The following is a 22,764-nucleotide window of genomic DNA, read 5'->3' as shown; positions in this document are numbered from 1 at the left end:
AATTAACAACTCAGGAAACAACAGATTTTGGCTAGGATGTGAAAAAAAGGGCACCCTCTTGCACTGCTTGTGGGAATGCAAACTAGTGCAGCCATTCTGGAAAACTGTGGAAGTTCCTCAAAAATTTTAAAATAGAATTACCCTGGAGGCATGTGTGGCTCAGTTAAGCATCTGACTTCAGCTTAGGTCATGATCTTGCAGTCTGTGAGTTTGAGCCCTGCTTCAGGCTCCATGCTAACAGCTCAGAGCCTGGAGCCTGCTTCAGAATCTGTGTCTCCCTCTCTCTCTGCCCCTCCCCTGTTCATGCTGTCTCTCTCTTTCTCTCTCAAAAATAAATAAACATTAAAAAATTTTTAAAAATAGAATTACCTACAACCTAGCAATTGCACTACTAGGAATTTATGCCAAGGTTACAGGAGTGCTGGTTCAAAGGGGCACATGCACCCCAATGTTTATAGCAATGCTATCAACAATAGCCAAATTGTGAAAAGAGCCCAAATGTCCACCAACATTTGAATGGATTAAGAAGATACGATACACACACACACACACACACACACACACACACACACACACACACACAATGGAATACTACTCAGTGATGAAAAAGAATGAAATCTTGCCATTTGCAACAATATGAATGGAACTGGTGGGTATTATGCTAAGTGAAATAAGTCAGAGAAAGATAGATATTATATGATCTCACTCATATGGAATTTGAGAAACTTAACTGATGATCATAAGGGAAGGGAAGGAAAAATAAGATAAAAACAGAGAGGGAGGCAAACCATAAGAGACTCTTAAATACAGAGAACAAACTGAGGGTTGAAGGAATGGAGGTGAGGGGGTAAGAAAAATGCATAGTTGGCATTAGAAACGGCACTTGTTGGGATGAGCACTGGGGTATTGTATTGTATGTAAGTGATGAATCACTGGAATTTACCCTTGATGCCACGACTACACTGTATATTAGCTAACTTGAGAAAAAAAAACTTGAGGCTGTTTTTTCTTTTTTAACTTTGATCAATTTATTAATATTTGCTTCTCCTAATAGGCAATCTGGCATGGTAATATAATAGTATAAGCATTTTAGCTAAGCTTGGATAAGAGTTCTAGCTTTAGCACTTACTAGCCTTAGCAACCTAACAACTTTAGGAAAGTTCTCTTATCTGCAAGAGATAAGAGAAATGTGCCTTGCTTGTTTTATTGAGAGTATTAACTGGAATACTGATGTGAAAGTGTCTCATGAGATATTATAGAATGCTAGTGTTTGCTTCTCTGATATATGTCAGATACCTGTTCTAGTAAGATATTTTTTTAGTAGAAAGTTAGAAGCTACTGCAATCTGCTGTTTACATCTTGGGATGGTGACAGAATATTTCTCCCATTTCTTAGGTATGTGATCTGGTTCATGTTTCATGTAGAACTAGCTGTTGCCTCTTTGGAAGGTCTGAATTAGTCTTCTGTGCATAACATCTTACTCATAAAATTATTCCAATGCTACAGAGTTTCTTCATTGATTTCAACTTTAAGCCATGAAAATTTCTACTCACTTGCACCTTGACTTTTGAATTTTGTCTGTCTTCTTGGAATCTTTTGATTTTCTTTTTTAATTGATTTCCTCCATCCTGATTAAGAGCAATTTAAGATGTTCCTGTATATGGAACACGAAGGAGAAAGCCATCCATGTAAAGCTATCAAACAGTTTATTATAGAAATAAAAACAGTACTGTGGGTTCTTTGTAGTTATTCATCTAAGAAAATAATTGGTAAGAAAGTCATAAAAATAGTTATGTCTCTGATATGTCTTAGAGTTCCAATAGACACGAGTATACATGAAAGTGTCAGAATTTCTAGATTCTTGACTTTTATGAAAGTCAAAATATTTTGTATTAAACAAAATAAATGCTTTCTTTGTTAAATATAAACATTTTGCTTAAATTTCAATTTAATTGATTACTAATAAGGATGAACATCTTTTTACAGGTTTATTGGCTTTTCTTTTTTTTCTTCAATGTTTTTGTCATGAGTTTTATATAGTTTTCTAGATAAATTGTGAAAACTTTTTGTATATAAAGCTATGAAATATTTATGAAGATATTAATCTGCAACTGTTTGACAGTTTGTCATTTTCTTGAAAATTTTGTTCATATGGCATTTTCTAATGTACGGAGATTCTGATTTTTAAGTATGCAATTCACTTTCTATAATTTCTGCCTTTGGTGCCATGTTTAGGAAGACCTGCCTCCCCCTCACTTTTTGGTGAATATTCATCTACTTAAGTATGATGCTTGTGGGTGTTATAGAAAGCAGAATTTCTCAACTATATTTTTGCTTTTAACATTTTTGTCAAAGAAAGCAAACCTTGGACTAGAAATAAAAAGTGTACAGTGGAGAGAGAAAACAGATTTTCAGGAAGAGTGAAGAAATCAGTTAAGTAAATTCTTGTTCTTTTGCCTTGATGAATCAGGCCTTAGCATTCGGTGACAACCAGTAAGAGAAACTAGAAAACCCCTATAATTTTGGTTTTTTTCTGAGTAGTTTTGGAAGAACTAGATCAGACAGAGTGGCAATAAACAAACATGGTTTTGATGTTCAAAAAGAGACAGAGGGAGATTTTGCAGATGTTAAACTGAAGAGGTTAGTTCAGGAAAAATTTTAGAATACGTTATTAAAAGGATGTTTTCTGTGATCACTAGGAACCAGTGTGGGCTCACTAAAAACAGCTCATTTCTGGGTTACATTAATGCTTTCTTTTATTAAAAGTTAGTATAAAGAAATGGCATGTTTCTCACAACATTCTTATAGACATGATGGAGAAATGTGAGTTGGATGTTCAACTAGATAAATGAATAATTGATGGACTATCCCCAAAGTAGTTATTTATGGGTTAATTTGAGCCCAAGGGAAATAGTGGCAAAACTCTTTTTCTGGTTTTAAATTATTCAACTTTTATCAGTTACCTTAGAATAGGTATTTGATACTTATAGGATTATTATTGTTATTAGGAATTATTATTTTTCATTTAAGTCAAGAAATATTTTATTAAAATCCATCAGAGAAATGAACAGGTTGAGTCTGTAACAAAGCTTTGTGTTTTAAATCATAGATCATTAACTGTATATAAGAGTATACACTGCTACATACAAATTAACTGAGCAGAGCACAGCTTTTCAATGTTCAAAACAGAATAAACTTCCCTGTAAAAACAGCATGTTTGTGACATTTTAAACTTTCTTATTCCTCCCTTCTTCACCCTATCTTCCAACAGAATCCACACTAACCTCCTCATAGTCCTTCTCAAGGGCAGCCATATTCTCATGGGCCTCAGAAAGACTCTCCATCTTCCATGCGCACAGCTAAATATCAATGAACGAAGGCACATTTGGCATTTATCAGGTTAAACTGGTGGTCTAGGTGTCCAGGCCTGAGCAATGGCTGTGGTGTTGGTAGCAGTGCACTCTATTTTGGCCAGATCTCCACCAGGCATCACAGTGGGAGGCTGGTAATTAATAACAACTCTGAAGCCAGTGGGGCACCTGTCCACAAACTAGATGATACACTTGGTTTTAATGATGGCAATGGAACAGTGATATCTTTGGGAACCACATTGCCACTATACAACTGGCAGCAAACCATGTGTTTACCATGGCAAGGGTCACATTTCACAATCTGGTTGGCTGGCTCAAAGCATGCATTGGTGATCTCTGCTCCAGAAAGCTATTCATGGTAGGTTTTCTCAGCAGAGATGACAGAGGCATCCAAGGCCAGAGGGAAGTGAATGTGGGGATAGGGCACCGGGTTAGTCTGGAATTCTGTCAGATCAACATTCAGAGCTCCATCAAACCTGAGAGAAACAATGATGCAGAACAAATTTTGGCCTATCAATCAACTTAAGTTAGTATAGATTCAATATCGAGGTTTCTATGAAAGATGTCATAGATGGCCTCATTGTCTGCTATTAAAACACAATCAGAGTGCTCCAGGGCAGTGTGAGTAGTGAGGAAGGAGTTATAGGGCTCAACTACAACTGTGGAAACCTGGGAAGCTGGAGAATGGAGAATTCCAGCTTGGACTTCTTGCCATAATCAACAGAGAGATGTTCCATCAGCAGAGAGGTGAACCTCCCAAGACCCTCTCCAAAGCTGTGGAAACCCAAGAAACCCTGGGGACCTGTCAACCAATGTTGTAGTGCCCTTGGGCATAATTACTGGCAGCATCTTCCTTGCCTGTGATGAGATGCTCATGGTCAAAAACCTGGCAGTGGTGCCACTGCAAACTTCATCAATATCTGTGGGCTCTGGGTCTACAAACATTGCCCCGGGTACATGCTTGCCATCACCCTTCTCACTGGAGAAGGTGCTGAAGGAGTCATCTTCCCCAATGGTCTTGTCACTTGGTGTCAGGCCATCAGGCTGAATGCTGTGTTCCAGGCAATAGACTCCCAGCAGGTATTGCCAATCTGGACACCAGCTCAGCCACTGTGGATGGAGATGCACTTATGCATAGTTGCTGCTTTGTGGCTCCTGAGCAGATAGCAGAGAGAAAGAGTTGAGGTTGTTGCTTCCCACAGTGTGACTTTTAGGTGGTTAATATAAGAGAAACTGCTTGAATTAGTAGACATAAGTAGTGGGAATATATTGTGTGAAATAATATAAAAATATAGGCAAAATCTACTAAGACAAAGTTTTATGAAAATAAATCTAAATTAGTTTTATTTTTGCTAAATGATTTGTGTCACTGTTAGATTGAGGAAATATGACTAAATATGACTAAGAAGCTCATCTAAAAATTATTTAGAAGATGTCAGTAACTTCAGGGGTGCCTGACTGGCTCCGTCAGTAGAACGTGCAACCCTTGATCTCAGGGTTGTAAGTTTGAGTCCCACATTGGGTGCAGAGATTATTTAAATATAAAATCTTAAAAAAAGATGTCAGTAACTTCATTGTAAATCAATATGTGGCCACCAAGGAAACCAACCCTATTAATTGTTGCATTAGGAAGAATGAGGGAAACAGTGGCCATTACTACATAATATTGACCAAATTGCACATGATGTGTTCTGGTGCCAACTATTAAATGCAGATAGACAGAGAGAGACTGACGGACAGTGAGAAATGCATGACCAGCATGGGGGAACTGGAACCCATACATCAGGATGATGGCTGAAAGAACATGAGAAGAAAAGACTTAGAAGAAACAGGAGAGTTGCTCTTAAACATTTGAAGAGCTATCATGTGGTGAATATAGAATTAGGTCCAATAGTGGACCTAATAAGGTGGTAGGTTTCAGCTCAACACAATGAAGAATTCTACAGAGTTTTTCTGAAGCAAGTTTTAAAGAATGGGCTAGACAGTTATTCAGCCAGTGATGCTACAGAAGAATGAATAGTTTGCCCAGCTGACCCTTAAAGTCTAAGATTTCAATGGAATGAACTTTTTACCAGCACACAAAACATTGAGAGGCATTCCTTAAGCCTTCTGGCTTCATCTAATATCAGGGAAGGCTGGATTTGCAGCACATGTGACTGGTGACCTTGGGCAAGGGACCCCAAGTAAACTATCCAGAGCAGGTCTCTGGAATCAGCCCATGTCGTCCAGATCTCTGGGTCACAAGATAAACTTAGCTTTTTGTGGCTGACTCTGTCTGTAACCACATTCATTTGAAAACATGACCAATAGAAGCCAATAGTTAAGTGATACATATAACAAGTATGGCAGATTTGGAAAAATAGCTTGGATTAATAAGCTTATATTTTGAAATGCTTGGAATAATCCAGCCTGAAAAATCTTAATTTCTGTCTGTAGTTTTAGTCACTGCAACTTTAGTATTTATGCTACTCAATCATTTCAATTACTTTAGTTTCCTGGACAAAAACACATCCACTTTGGTACCCTTAAAAACTAAATTCATAATGACTGAGGAAGATCATTACTTGTTATTTTAGCCTCCTGAGAGCACTGCATTGGGGAAGGCAGGATAAGATATGCCTCATCTCTCATGGTTGTTCCCTATACAATAGACACCACTATTTATGGGGGTGGAGGTCCAGATACAAAATGGCAGCCTCACTGTGAATGGAAGAAATTTAAAAAAGCTAAGAGTGCATTCCCTTCCTGTTTTTGTGCAGGGAGGAATGGATAGGAGTCATTACAATTTGAAGGTTAAAGATCACTTGTGAGGACTGAATGAAGTAATGTATATAGCACAAGACTTAACAAATGTCTAATACACAGTAAGCATTCACTAAAAGATAGTATTATTATCATCAGGGCTCAAGCCTGATCAATTTTCTAAGAAGTGGGAGAAAATTCTATCAGGCTTCTCTAGTCCTCATCTGTTCTGCTATTATAATCCTTGCAGACCTTATCCTTTAGGAGTGCATAGACTGGTTTGGAGTTATGTTCAGGCCAAGGAATGCCTCAGACTTGTAGAAGCTGGAAGAGAGAAGGATCATCCCATAGAGCTCTGAGGGGGAGCATGGCCCTGTTGACACTTTGATTTCAGATTTCTAGCCCCTAGAATTGTGATATAATAAATTCCTGTTTGTGTTAAGCTTCCCAGTTTGTGACACTTGTTACAACAGCCCTAGGAACGTAATACAGGATGGAATACAAAAGGTCCAGAGAAGGAAGGGAGAGAAATATGATTTCATAACTAATGAAAGAATGAGTTGTAGGGCTGAAGATATTTACTAACTTATTGTTATTTTTAAGTTAAAAATGTACTCTTTGTGAATGATGGAAGCTTTAATATTTAGTTAGAATAATAAAATATGGGTCATGGCATTTGAAGTTTGGATTCTTCTGCATTAGAGCAATGCTCCAGTGAGACTAATAACAAGGCCTCATGTGCTTCAGAGTGGGACTTTAAGATTCCAGGAAATGGATACCCACAAAATTTATTTAATTGCTGCCAGCACAAGGATGATGACAAAGCCAAATTCAAATCCCTTGCACAAGATTTGGTGGTAGTTAGTTAGAACTTGGCAGCAGAAAGGAAAAACTTCAGATGATGTCTGTTGATTGGGTCTTGAGTAGGCAACATTTTCAAAGGAGATGCATTTTGATACATGTTCAAAGGTAGCTCACTCAGATGCAGATCAGAACGAGGCCAGAGTTTGATGTTGACACTCAGTTGTCTGATTTCCCAAGAAGTGTTTTAATGATGGCTATTGGCATGTGGAAAAGTATGCATGCCTATGAATGAAGAGGGAAGCACACTCGTGAGAATGATCACCTGTTGTGGTCGACTGAAAAAGAGGCATCACCAGGAATTGGAGAGCAAGACTCTCAGTTACAGAGTATTGCCATATTTTATTTCCAGCTTCCAAACCCCACATTGTTCATTGCTCTTGGTTGGGTATGGGAGCTAAGCCAATGGTGATGGTGTGCTTGGGTTGAAATTCAATCATTGGTGTTTTGCTCCATCTTGCAAATTCTAGTTAATGACCTAGAATCAGACCTGGAAACAACCTGAGAATACATATAGTTGAATGTCTTAATTTGACAAATAGGACACTGGGTTCAAGGAGATGGTTTGACCAAGTATATATTGTCACAGTGCCATGTTTAGATGCTGGGTCTTTTAGCTTTCAGTGCAAGCTTTATCCATAATATAGATGATTCATGATTACAAAGTCTTTATATTTTGTTAGTTAACCATATTATCATGTTGAATGGAGGCAAATGTGAAATTGTGTCATTATACGCTTTTCTATTTTGAAAGTCTTATTATATGTAAAATTTATTATTGATTAATTATTAACTACGATGGAAATTAAAGGTGTGAGAATTAGTTCCAGATGTACTACTACCTACTTTTGTGACCTTAGATATGTTACTTATTTTTTTATTCAAATCACTCCTGCCATATTTGAATAAGGTATGAAAATTTGTTTTAATCATATATTATTACAAAGTTACATATAAAATTGCTAAGTATGATAGTGTTTGGTATTTATTAAGTGATCAAAATATATTGATGAATCTGAAGGTTGTGGTCAAATTTATTATTTATTTTACTTTATTTTTAAAAATGGCAAATTTAATAGTGTCTATTGAGCTGATATGCAGACTTTCCTTAACAATAATTTACTTAGGGCTTGGTGTGGGGTGGGTACTATGTAATACATAAAATGTGATGCCTCATTTAACACATCACACCCTGATGTAGAGATATGGTAAAGACCTATGTTCTAAGAATGATGTAACTGAGGCTCAGAGAAGTTAAGAAACTTGACCAATATCTTAGAGATTGTAACTGATGGATCCAGAATTTGAACCTGTGCTCTGCCCCAAGAGTTCTTGATGGTAACCATTCTACCATTTTGACTTCTTGTGGATTAAAACAAATTGTAAGAGTTATACACTAAAAAGGTTTTTTATAGTTAGCATCAAAATGGCTTTTAAATTAAATTATTTTCTACTGAGAAGTGACCCTTAGGAATAAGATGATATGGCTGTGAAGTCATTTGAATTTTTGACCCACTTTCTAATAAAGTTATTTTCAAAGGTTCTTCTCATAGGTACACATACACATACCCATGCACACACATAGACACATCCAATCAAAATGAACTTTCGAACATTTTTAGAGGCTCATTATCGTATATTCCCTTATTGTAAAGTAAAACAACAGCTACACTAAAATGCATTTTTATGTGCAAAGACATAATGGAAAATGGTTTTTATGTCTTTCCATTCATCCTAATGATTGCTATTGCCAACATAGTTTAATGATTAGAAACTGGCATTTATGAAAGTCAGGAGAAATGTTTTATTTGAAAAATAGCGTTTGGGGGGGCAGTCTGCAAATAGGCATGGTCTTGGTGTACGTGTGCTAAAGCTTTAGAGGGCTTGGGAAAATTGTTTCTGGAGTCCCCCACAATATTTCTGAAGTGACCCTTCAAACAGTGAAACCTGCCAATCTCACTTTATAGTTTTGAACTGAAATCTGACTGCAAGTAAAATCACTTAATTCCCTAGGTGGTGGTGATGGTGGAGGGCACTTGAGGGGAAGAGCACTGGGTGTTGTATGGAAAACAATTTGACAATAAAATATTATGGGAAAAAAATCACTTAATTCCCTGCATTTTTGCTATGATGAACAACTCTGTGATTGTTTCATCAAAAGGCATCTAATTTATCAGAGGAAATTTCTTCTTTTACATAACTTCCTTGCACACTTTTTTTGACATTAGAATTTTATCTATTTATTTTATATATTTGTTTCCTTCAATCTATGCTTTAATCATAGAATTCCATGAAAGAAATAGTTTTATTTTTGCCATGTGGTTAGAATTATTTGGATATATTTTTCATATTCAGAACAACAGAATAGGAATTCAGGAGAATTGACAATTTGGAAATGACTGAATAGATACTTAAGTGCAAGCATACTATATGGTTTAATTATTTATCACTTAGATGCCTATAAAAGACTATTCAGTTCTGACTACACCGCTTATCATTTTTTTTCACTTCCCCTGAAGGTAATCTTTATGCCATATACTTTCTCTGCTAAATGTCAAGAACTTAACTTGATAAAATTATTTGTATCATTAAAATAGTTATTTACTCATTTGTTGCTCAATATTCATGTAACTTTATTTATTTATTAAAAATTTTTTTTCACGTTTTATTTATTTTTGATACAGAGGGAGACAGAGCATGAGAGGCTGGGGGCAGAGAGAGAAGGAGACACAGAACCGGAAGCAGGCTCCAGGCTCTGAGCTAGCTGTCAGCACAGAGTCTGATGCGGGGCTCAAACTCAGGAACGTGAGATCTGACCTGAGCCGAAGCTGGAGGCTTAACCGACTGAGCCACCCAGGCGCCCCTCATGTAACTTTAAAAAGTTTTATAGTTGGGGTGCCTGAGTGGCTCAGTTGGTTAAGCATCTAATTTTGGCTCAGTTCATGATCTCACAGTTTGTGGGTTTGAGCCCCACATCGGTCTCTGTGCTGACAGCTCAGAGCCTGGAGCCTGCTTCCGATTCTGTGTCTCCATCTCTCTCTCTGCCCCTCCCTCACTCACACTCTCTTTCTCTCAAAAATAAACAAACATTAAAAAAATTTAAAAAGTTTTATATTTAATGTATAGGCTTGATAATATAGCAACTTATAAAAGGTTTTAAAATGATGTCCTAAAAATCATGGTAAGTGTTACATTTTGAGAGTCATGTGTCAAGATCATTCTATATATTAAATCTGCACCCAAACTTAAGCAAGCCTTCGGCAACAATATGTGTGATACATAGATATTGGCTGATTATAGTGATCTTAAACTTGATATCAATTCAGAAAGCTTACAGGGGAAACAAACAATAAATAAAAATGGTATTATGTAGCAGTGAATTGGGAGCATGAAACCAGAGGGATGAATGGAGAGTGCCTGGTGTTGCATGGAGATCCTTCTTACTGGAAGGAAGTTGGATTGCCAAATAACATACAATACTGCCAGTTAAAGCTGAATTTCAGATAAAAAATGAATTTTTAAAAAGTCTAAGTATTTCCCCAATATAGCACAGGATATATTTATACTAAGTATTATTTATTGTTTATCTGAAGTTCAACTTTACCTGAGATATCTGCATTTTTGGTAAATCTGGCCACTCTACAAGGATGGCCTTTCTGAGGAGGTGATGTTTGAGCTGAAAATTGGATGATAAGAAGGAGCCAAATGTCAAAAGATGAGTGAGGAAAGCATTGCAGGGAGAGATAACCAGTGGGCAAAACCTGGAAGATGCAAATAGCTTGATATGTTCAAGGAAAACAAAATTAACTGTGGTTGGGTAACTGGCAAAGACGAATGTGGCATGAAATAAAGTTGGACAAGTAGGTGAGGACAAAGCTAAGTAGGGTCTTCTAAACTAGAGAAGGTTTGGATTCTATTCTACACGCTATGTATTTAGCCATTTGAGAGTGAATGGGCTTTGTACATGTAGGAGGATTGGGGGAAATATATGTGGAATACTACTGATTTATAGTATTAAAATGTACTCTAGAGAATAAATTGTAGAGCTCCAAATATGGAAGCATAAAGGGTAGTTAGGAGGTTATCACAACGGTCCAGGCAGGTATGGATGGTTGTTGGGTCTTGAGTGCTGACAGTGGAGATGGAGAGAAATGAGCTGATTCTGTTTATTTGTTGTTTATATTTTGTAAGTAGAGGCAACAGAACATGCTAATTCACTTGTTGTTGTGAGTAAGGAAAAGAAAGAACCCCATCACTACTTTTAGATGAATGTCCTTGGCTCAGTGTCTGGCACTGATAAGCATTCAATAGATGTAAGCATTATTAGACTCACTGTATACGGGAAATTAAATTTATTTATAATAAGATCCAAACCAGGGATGCCATGGACTTATTAAGATTATTTGGCAATTTTAGGTTAACAGAAAAACTTGAATTCTTAATGTAATCTCATTCTGTAGCATCAAGTCTCTAAAGCTTTAAGGCAAATTTATAAAGTAATATATTTTAAAGTTACAAATGCTGATTATTCACTCTGTCTTTCTAAGTGGTGATTCTCAATTATGAAGCTGTAACATTAGACTCTGGTGAGATGTGTGTGTAGCTTGAAAAGGTACATCTAGTATGTAGAAGTACGTAAGTTTGCATCTGAAAATAAAAAGGAAACCTGCTGTTTCAATAACAAATTATAAGCAAGTAAAATTTAACAGAATCTTGGCTGGTGTGGATATAGAAAGGTCATAGTGATTCTTAATTGCTCCAGTCTCTCAGAGGCAATATCACAATCTACAGAGATAGAGACAAAAATAGTCATCTCTGCTCTGAGGGGAGCTCAAGGCATTTCTTCCCTGCCGTCTCCACTCTGGCCTGATCAAGGACAAAATAGAGTCATAACGTTCATGTTCTTTACTTACATGAGAGAACAAAAGTTCTCTCTTTTTCATGATTTATTCTCTCTCGCTTTCTTTATTTGGACTATTGTTTTCTTTTCTTTTCTTTTTTCAATTCTCATGTTAGTTAACATACAGTGTAGTTCTTAACTTCAGGATTTGAATCCAGTGATTCGTCACTTACATATAACACCCAGTGCTCATTCCCACAACTGCTCTCCTTAATGCCCATCACAATTTTCCCCACTCCCTCGCTTCCTCATCCACATCAACCCTCAGTTTGTTCTCTGTAATTCAGAGTCTCTTATGGTTTGCCTCTCTCTCTGTTTATATCTTATTTTTCCTTCCCTTTCTCTATGATCATCTCTTGTTTATCAAATTCCACATATGAATGAAATCATGTGATATCTGTCTTTCTCTGACTTATTGCACTTAGCATAATACCTTCCAGTTCCATCCATGTTGTTGCAAATGGCAAGATTTCATTCTTTTTCATCACCAAATAATATCCATTGTGTGTGTATATATACATACATACATATATATATATATACATGTATATACATACACATACATACATATATCACATCTTTTTAGAAGTTTATTTTGAGAGAGAGGGCAGGCAAGGGAGGGTCACCGAGAGGAGGAGAGACAGAATCCCAAGCAGGCTCCACGCTATCAGCACAGAGCCTGATGCAGGGCTCGAATTCACAAACCATGAGATCACGACTTGAGCTAAAGTTGAGAGTCAGATGCTTAACAAACTGAGCCACCCAGGCACCTGTATATACCACATCTTCTTAATCCTTTGTCAATTAATGGACACTTTTGGCTCTTTCCATAATTTGGCTATTGTTGATCTCACTGCTATAAATATTGGGGTTCATGTGCTCATTTGAATCAATACTATTGTATCCTTTGGATAAATTCCTAAAGTTCAATTGCTGGATTATCGGGAGTTTTATTTTTAATTTTTTGAGGAATATTCACACTGTTTTCCAGAGTGGCTATACCATTATGCATTCCCACCAACTCCACATCCTCTCCAACATCTGTTATTTCCTGAGTTGTTAACTTAACCTACTCTGACCTGTGTGAGGTGATGGTTTTGATTGTATTTCCCTGATGATGAGTGATATTGAGCATCTTTCAATGTGTTTGTTTCCTATCTGGATATTTTATTTGGAAAAGTGTCTATTCATGTCTTCTGCCCATTTCTTCCCTGGATTATTTGTTTTTTTGGTGTTGAATTTGGTAAGTTCTTCATATATTTTTGATACTAGCCCTTTATCTGAATATCATTTGCAAGTATCTTCTCTCATTCCATCAGTTGCCTTTTAGATTTATTGATCGTTTCCTTTTCTGTGCAGAAGGTTTTTGTCTTGATGAGGTCCCAATAGTTCATTTTTGCTTTTATTTCCCTTGCCTTTGGAGATATGTCAAGTAAGAACTTGCTATGTCCAAGGCCAAAGAGGCTGCTGCCCATTTTCTCGTGTAGGATTTTGATGGTTTCCTGTCTCACATTTAGGTCTTTCATCCATTTTGAATGTACTTTTTGTGTATGGTGTAAAAAATGTGGTCCAGTTTCATTCTTCTGCATGTTGCTGACTGATTCTTCAAGCACCATTTGCAAAGACTATCTTTTTTCCATTGGATACTCTTCCTGCTGTGTTGAAGATTAATTGGCCATCTATTTGTGGGCCCATTTCTGGGTTCTCTATTCTATTCTATTCTATTCTATTCTATTCTATTCTATTCTATTGACCTATGTGTCTGTTTTTGTGCCAATACCATACTGTCTTAATAACTACAGATGTGTTTTATAAAATCTAGAATTATGATACCTCTAGCTTTGGTTTTCTTTTTCAACATTACTTTGGCTATTTGGGTATCTTTTCTGGTTCCATACAAATTTGAGGATTGTTTGCTCTAGTTCTGTGATGAATGCTGGTGCTATTTTGACAGGGATTGCATTGAATATATAGATTTTTTTAAATGTGGTATTGACGTTTTAACAATATTTTGCTCTTCCAGTCCATGAGCATTGAATGTTTTTTCCACTTTCTGTGCGTCTTCTTCAATTTCTTTCATAAGTTTTCTATAGTTTTCAGCAACAGATCTTTCACCTCTTTGGTTAGGTTTATTCCTAGGTATTTTATGGCTTTTGATGCAATTATAAATGGGATAGATTGCCTGATATCTCTTTTGTTGCTTAATTATTGGTGTATAAAAATGCAGCTGACTTCTGTACATTGATTTTATATTCTGTAACTTTGCTGAATTCATGTATCAGCTCTCACAGTTGTTTGGTAGAGCATTTAGGATTCTCCATATAGTATATTTTGTCATCTGCAAAGAACGAAAGTTTGACTTCTTCTGGAGCGCCTGGGTGGCTCAGTTGGCCGAGAGTCCAGCTTCAGCTCGGGTCATGACCTCGTGGTCTGTGAGTCTGAGTCCCATGTCAGGCTCTGTGCTGACAGCTCGGAGCCTGGAGCCTGCTTCCGATTCTGTGTCTTCCTTTCTCTTTCTTTCTCTTGCTTGTGTTCTGTCTTTGTCTCTCTCTCTCTCTCTCTCAAAAATAAACATAAAGATTAAACAAAAAGAAAGTTTGACTTCTTCTTTGCCAATTTAGATGCATTTTATTTTGTTTTGTTGTCTGACTACTGAGATTAGGGCTTCCAACACTGTTAAACTACAGTGGTGAGAGTGGACATCCCTGTCGTGTTCCTAATATCAGGGAGAAATTTCTCAGTTTTTCCCCGTTGAGGATGATATTAGTTGTGGGCCTTTCATAGATGGCTTTTATGACATTAAGGTATGTTCCCTCTATCATGTCTTTCTTGAGAAAGAAAGGATGGTGTATTTTGTCAAGTGCTTTTTCTGCATCTATTGACAGAATCATATGGTTAGTATCCTTTCTTCTATTAATGTGATGTATCACGTTGATTGATTTGTGAATATCGAACCAGCCCTGCAGCCCAGGAATGAATCCCACTTAACCATGGTGAATAATTCTTTTAGTATACTGTTGAATTCAATTAGCTAGTATCTTGTTGAGAATTTTTTGTATCGAGATTCATCAGAGATATTGGCCTGTAATTCTTCTTTTTAGTGGGGTCTTTGTGTCCTTTGGGAATCAAGGTAATGCCAGCTTCACTGAATGAGTCTGGAAGCTTTCCTTCCATTTCTAGTTTTTTGAACAGCTTGAAAAGAATGGATATTAACTCTGCTTTAGTGTCTGGTAGAATTCTTCAGGGAAGCCATCTGGACCAGGGTTCTTATTTGTTGGGAGATTTTTGATAACCGATTCAATTTCTTCTCTGGTTACGGATCTGTTCAAATTTTCTATTTCTTCCTGTCTGAGTTTTGGTAGCATGTGAGTGTCTAGGAATTGGTCCATTTCTTCCAGATTGTCCAGTTTGTTGGCATATAACTTTTCATAGTATTCACTAATAATTGTTTGTATTTCTGTGGTGTTGGTTGTGATCACTCCTCTTTCATTTGTGATTTTACCTATTTAGGTCCTCTCTATTTTCTTTTTGAGAAGTCTGGCTAGGGGTTTATCAATTTTGTTTATGAACCATCTTTCAGGAAAAAACAGCTTTTAGGTTCATTGATAAGTTCTACTTTTTAAAAATCCTATATTGTTTATTTCTTTATCTTTATTATTTCTCTTCTACTGGCTTTGGGCTTTCTGTGCTGCTGCTTTTATAGCTTCTTTAGTTGTGAGGTTAGGCTGTATATTTAGGACCTTTCATGCTTCTTTGATAGACCTGAATTGCAATGAATTTTCCTCATAGGACTGCCTTTTTGCATCCCATAGTGGCATGGACTATTGTGTTTTCATTTTCATTTGCCTCCATATATTTTTTAAATTTCTTCTTAAATTTTCTGCTTGGTCCATTCATTCTTTAGTAGGCTGTTCTTTAACCTTTAGGTATTTGGGAGATTTCCAATTTTTTTTTTTTTGTGGTTGACTTCAGGTTTCATAGTGTTGTGATCTGAAAATATGCATGGTATGATCTCAATCGTTTTATACTTTTTTAAAAATGAAATTAAATATAATGTATTTCATGGCAATTAAAACACCAAATATTGGATTAAGAGCAGATTAGACACAGAAAAAGAATTAGTTAACTGAACTAAAGAAAGATCAAATGAAATTTCCTAAAATACAGTACAGAAAGACAAAATTATGGAGCGTTTTATACTTCTTGAGAGCTGTTTTGTGACCCAGTATGTCATCTGTTTTGGAGAATGTTCCATGTGCACTTAAGAAGAATGTGTATTCTGCTGCTTTAGGATGAAAAGCTCTGAATATATCTGTGAAATCAATCTGGCTCAATGTGCTATTCAACACTATGGTTTCCTTATTGATTTTCTGCCTAGATGATATGTCCATTGCTGTAAATGGAACATTAAAGCCCTCTATAATTATGGTATTATTATCTATACATTTGTTTATGTTTGTGATTAGATTTATATATTTTTGTGCCTTCTTGATGGGAGCGTAAACATTTATAATTCTTAGCTCTTCTTGATAGATAGACCCCTTAATTATGATATAATGCCCTTCTTCAGATGATTTATTCTTTTGCCTTATATCCCATGCTCTTGATGTCTCAGAAGAGTATAGATGCCTCCTGCTTGGAATGATGAGAGTAGAGTCTTAGGTAGAAAGGTACTATCTTTTTTACTTTCATTTCTTAACATTAGAGTAGAAAGATGCTGATAGCCAAAAACTACCAGATGAGGCCAAGGGTAAAGAGGTCAAGCGCCAGACTGCTAAGGTTTGTCTGGACCTTATTCTAAATGGTCCATATAGATCCTTAAAGCCCACAGGACGCAGCTTAGCTTGATTAAGAAAAGGAACTGATAGTGATTTGGAGTTGAAATGTTAGTTAATGATAAAGCACACATTTACCTAGAAAGTTCTTAGCAGCTGGTGTACTAGAGGATTTAGACTGAATCCTGATTTTGGGTCTCAGCTCAGCAACATTCTAACTCAGACATTGAACAAATTACCTAAGTTCTCTGAGCCTTAGGTTGTTCATTTATAAAATGAGAATAAAAATGAGCATCTTCAGGATTGTTGGGAGAACTCAATGAGAAATAGAATATGATAGCTTTTAGTGTAGCTCTATAATGGGCACTCAATAAATTAATGCTATTATTATTATAACTTAACTAAGTTCCTAGTCAAAGATCTTTTTTTTTTTTTTTGAGTTATGAGAAAATGAGGCTTTCAGAAACCGATTGGAAGAAAAGACTTTATAAATCAGTTTAGAAGTAATATATCTTATAGAGAAGACATATATAGAAGAAAAAAAAAGGAGACCTTAATTCAAAAGGTATACTTCAGGAAGCTTTTCTTTTGGAGTAACTTTTCTAGGTCACATTCCTTGATTGATGGAGGAGTAGTAGGAAAACAACTTTAGGGTAGAATATGGAATTCAACAACATATCTGGGTTGATATAAGCCATCTTATCATCTTAAGAATGAGCATAAATTGACCTCAGAGAACACTTCTGTTACTTTAAAAGAAGAAATTAAAAAGTTGTATATTTGAGTATAAAATTTTACATAGACACTATACTCAGAAAGACATTGATACTGCTTTTATTTTAAGGTCCTGGAATGTTAGAAGACATCACAGTAATAGCACACTTTTCAATGGAGTGGCTCTTTGAATGTTGTAGCAGAAACTGCCAGATTACTACCAAAAGCTGTTCTTCCACTTCTAGGGTCAAGACAAGGCTGTACAGCTAACCTGTGAATTCAGCTTCTATTCCAGTCTGTGGTTAGTTATGCTCATATAACTATGTGTTCTCCAAGGGGGTATGAGCAGAAGTAAGGTGTGATACTTCCAACCTTGGCCTATAAAACTTTTTTATGTGCTATCCCATGGGCTTTTTCATGGGATTCGTGGGATGGTGACATCCAGAGTGACTACGGAAACCTTTTGGGGAGACAATAGTGGTTTTGGCAACCCAGGTGAATGACTGGATAGAAAAGACCTACCACCTTCCTGATCCTTGTCAACCTGTCAGTGCTGGACTTGAATGAGAAAACAAACAAGAAACATTGACAAAAATCCTACTGTGTTGGCATCATTGTATTTTGGACTTTTTTTCACTTTGGCCTTATCTAGATTTTTGGTCCAAGTGGTGTTTTAAATTAATTCTTTGAAGTTTGCTACAAATACAAAAATAGAGAAAAATGTATTTACAGTATTGAAAAAGTCATGCCTTCAAGTAGACATAAATGAAAATTAAATAAAAAGAAATGAAAATTCAGACTTCTAAAAAGAAGGGGAATCACCCTTTTAGGAAAATAATTTTCTTCCATTGAAAAATGTTCTAAAATTTTACCGCTCCCACATTTTGGGTCAATGAACATTATTACCTATGAAAGGTGACGAAGTCTAAACAGAAACCAAGAACTCATTAAATGCAGATCCCCTGTCTAAACTTTCTGCATGTCTAGTTCATCCTCTGGCTCTGGTAGAAATGAAGTGGCCCCAATTTTTGAAAATTAAATATTACCCAAAATAAGTATTGCACTTTGGTCACAGTCATAAAACTGAATGTCAAAGTGCAACCCAAAGACATTAAGTCAGGGATATGTTCATGTTTATTTTTAGAAAGAATCTCTTGAAAAGTTCTGGAAAACTGCTCTCCTCCTTTTCCTCCAGGAGATGGCTGTTTTTATGGGGTCAGGCTATGTTTAAATACATGTATTTATTTTACTAAGTAATTCACTTACAAACTCGTATGGAGCATTATAGTGAGGCTTGGCTCTTTCTTTCCAGGCATGGGCAGACTAGTGTGGGAGACATATAAGTTTACATTACAGAGCAGTATGGGAAATGGCACAAGGAAGGCTTGCAATGCAAAGAGGCAAGTGATGTGGGCAAAGAGGTAAGTGTTTCTACATGCAGAAACCAAACAAACTATTGAATAAATTTACCAGATTAGCTTAATTCTGGTCATGTTGGTGCTAATTTCAAATTGATAACTAATAAGGAATTCAAAGTGGGCCATGCACAAATGTGTAGGTAGTTGGTTATAGAAATTTCTTTGACTTCCTATTTAGAATTGAGATAAGGTCAAGTTAAACACCCTTTAATAGAATGCCTCTGTCGGTGAGACTTTTCTAAAGACTATAGCTAAAAATGGCAATCAGGCATCTTGGGAACAAATTGACTAGTACACGTGAGCTTCTCTTTCCTTGCTTAGCTTAGTCATTGTTTCTAATGTTTTGAGGTCTCAAAGACCATGTGAGTCAATGAACCACATGTAACCAAGGACAGAAGGTTCTGATTGAAGGCTTTTTTTTCTTTGTCCTTCACAAAATTAAAACAAAAGATCGAAGGACAGAACTTTAAAGATGAGAGAGAGAATTGTTTTCTTCATCAAGATACTAAAATGTCCTTCCTCTTTCAGCTTTTATCTACTTTCAGAAATGCTTTGTTAACATGAAATTTACTTACTCTGCTAAAAGGCCTTTCTAGTTATTTATTGCTGTGTAATAAACCCTACCAAAAGTTAGTGGCTTAAAGCAACACTCTTCATTTTGCTTAAAAATTTGCGATTTGAGCAAGGCTTGGTAGGGATGATTTTGTTTTCTTTCTTCCACATGATGTCAACAGCAGTAGTTTGACGGTGGCTACAGGTTTCACATGGCCAACAAGCTCGTGTTGACTGTTGGCTAGTAGCTTAGATGGGAAACAAGTTTTGGTCCTTGTTTTCTTTTCACTTGGGCCTTTTCCTTGGGATGCTTGAGTTTTCTCAAAGCATGGTATCTGGCTTCCAAGAGCAAGAATTCTAAGAGACAGGAAATAGAACTGCTGGTCTATTAGTGTCTGCCCCCAGGAACGATCCTAGATTTACTTCCACAGTCTATTGATCAGAGCTGATATGGAGCCTACCCACATTCAAGGAAACATAGTCCTCACCTCTCTTTTGGAGGAGTGTCAAAGTATTTGTGGTCATCTTTTTATTCCATTAATTCCAAAGTCACCTCCTATTTCTGTCATTATTAAGCACTATGAGAGTCTTGGGATCAAATGCTGCAGAAGGGGAGAGTCATATGAAGGAATAAGTGAGCAGGAAGAATACATCTAGTTACAGTAGGCTTATGTATCCATAAATGATTTTTGCTGCAGTTTGATTAACACTACTCTCCCCAAAGAATGCTACTGCTTTTGCTGTTGTAGAGATATAGGGACAGAGGTAAGGAGTAGGAGAGATTCCTCTCAGATCAACTCACCATTCTAGAAGTTATTAACCTCTTGCTTCCTGTGCTTTCCTCTTTGGCTAACTACAGATTCTAATTTTGTTCTTTCCTATTTATTGCTTTGTGTTCATTTCTCAAACTTTGATGATTATTTTTTCCCTGTATTTATTTAGTCCCTACAATCAACTCTATTTCCCCTCACCTTTTTTTTATCTTTCCTCATATCTACCACTATAATTTAAATAAATTACAAATATGGTGAAAATGATAGGCTACTTAATTTGACTCAAAGAACATATTGATAAGACAAATGATTGGTTTAAAATGTTTTATTTTATTATGGGGAAAAAATGAAAACAAATGGGAATAACTTGGCATCTTGAGTTGAAAAGCATTTCCTTTTGAATCATTTATTTTATGAGACAATCTAATTCTACTGTATACCTAGATACATTAAATATACTTTCAGCTATTTATTTGCATCTTGGAGATCCTTGTCAGCTTTATGTTTATTAAGACCTTAAGGAACCTTGGTCAATTGCATCACAGCTCTTGCCCTCAGGGGGATCTTAAATTAGTTTAAACATAAAATTAGGTTGATCTTAAATTAATTGAAATAGTAAAAACCCTTTAAAACATTGAGTAATTACTTTAGAGATTTTCATTGGTGATACATTCATTTTTGGATTCTTACTTTGGTCTTAATTTACCAAAATGATTTCATGATTCATTTCCAAAGAAGAAAAAAATAAAAGCAACAAACTCAGCCAATTTTATTTGTGAAACAAGGAAATAAAGGCTTGCTTCTTTTAGAAAAAAAAAACACCTAATTTTCCTTCTGTCTCCATTTTTCTTATTTTTTTGCAAATAACAAGTAATACAAAGGCAAAAAACATACCAAGATAACAAGATTATTTCACATCATTATTTGCTAAAGGTCAAGTTCTAGAAGTACATGTTCCTATCTTCTTGCTACTTATGTCCAAAATGGAAACCCTTAGATTAGAATCTCATAATAGGGTTAAGATCCCTATTAGTTAAAAATATGCTCATATTATTTTTCTCTGGGCAGCTTATACTCTAGCAGTGCACAAGGCTACACTTGACTGGCTGAGCAGAGGAAAAAGTATCCCTGGTTAAATCTATTCCACAGGTCAGAGATTGGAGCTGAGCCTGGGTCCTAACTAGACTTACTAATGTCCACTTGGAATATTACTTAATGTAATAGGCAATATTAAACATTCTCTTTGGCTAAATAAAATTATTATTTCAAAATATAGGAGAGAAATTCATGTCTTAAACCATGTATCTTTATTTTTTTAATTTTCTCATTCACTTCTATTTATTTAGCTTCACTGGAAAAATAATCTAATCAGTTAAATAGCAGCAGTGATTACCTAAGAATATTTCCCCATCTCCTTGATCCAAAATAATTTTGTTCGAACCTATCTCAAATAGAACAATTTCTCTTATTTTCAAATTGAACATTTTCTACCATAACAAACAGTATGATAACACATTTAATTGATATCTAGAAACAGAATAATGCCAATTTACTATCTTTCTAGGAAATAATGTGTACAATGGGTTTTATTGCATTGTCTCAATAGCTGACTATTTTTTACTTTGTTATTTTCTTTTTAAATATATTTTTTCATTTTTATTTTTATTTTTTAAAAAAATAGTTTATTGCCAAATTGGTTTCCATATAACACCCAGTGCTCTTCCCCACAAGTATCCTCCTCCATTACCACCACCTCCCTTTCCTCTCTCCCTCCTCCTTCAACCCTGGGTTCATTTTTAGTATTCAATAGTCTCTCCGGTTTTGCATCCCTCTCTCCTCAACTCTCTTTCCCCCTTCCCCTCCCCATGGTCCTCCATTAGGTTTCTCGTGTTAGACCTATGAGTGCAAACATATGGTATCTGTCCTTCTCCACCTGACTTATTTGGCTTAGCATGACACCCTCGAGGTCCATCCACTTTTGTACAAATGGCCAGATTTCATTCTTTCTCATTGCCATGTAATACTCCATTGTGTATATATACCACATCTTCTTGATCCACACATCAAGTGATGGACATTTAGGCTTTTTCCATGTTTTGGCTATTGTTGACATTGCTGCTATGAACATTGGGGTACATGTGCTCCTATGCATCAGCACTTCTGTATCCCTTGGGTAAATCCCTAGCAGTGCTATTGCTGGGTCATAAGGGAGTTCTACTGGTAGTTTTTTGAGGAACATCCATACTGTTTTCCAGAGCAGCTGGACCAGTTTACATTCCCACCAACAGTGTAGGAGGGTGCCTGTCTCTCCACACCCTCGCCAGCATCTATAGTCTCTTGATTTGTTCATTTTAGTGACACTGACTGGCGTGAGCCACACTGAGAAGCCATGTATCTTTAAAATACAATGAGCTACAGATGATTTTCACTGAGATTGGTGAGAGGATCATTCATTTATTCATCAGCACACTTTTCTGACATATCATTTGAAGTAGTTTTGGGGTCTCTAATGGGGGCCAGTAAAGAGTACCCTCTTTCTTGACCAGGCTTTATGAATCAATTCAACAAATGGACAAATGTTTGTTAGCTGCCTGTTATGGACTAGACACTGTTCTGGAAATTTGGATACAATTATTGAAAACACAAATTCCTGGTCAT

The 22,764-nt window shown here is 36.2% G+C and overlaps 1 pseudogene; it reads right to left on the bottom strand.

The window, feature by feature from the left end:
* Window positions 1-3,257: 3,257 nt before the first annotated feature.
* LOC115297652 lies at window positions 3,258-4,507 on the bottom strand (annotated as a pseudogene).
* Between the last annotated feature and the right edge of the window lie 18,257 nt (window positions 4,508-22,764).

The sequence above is a fragment of the Suricata suricatta genome, chromosome 8 (genome assembly GCF_006229205.1).
Source record: "Suricata suricatta isolate VVHF042 chromosome 8, meerkat_22Aug2017_6uvM2_HiC, whole genome shotgun sequence".
Lineage (NCBI taxonomy): Eukaryota > Metazoa > Chordata > Mammalia > Carnivora > Herpestidae > Suricata > Suricata suricatta.
Note: the sequence above shows the minus strand (reverse complement) of the source record. Positions and strands in the feature narration are given on the sequence as shown.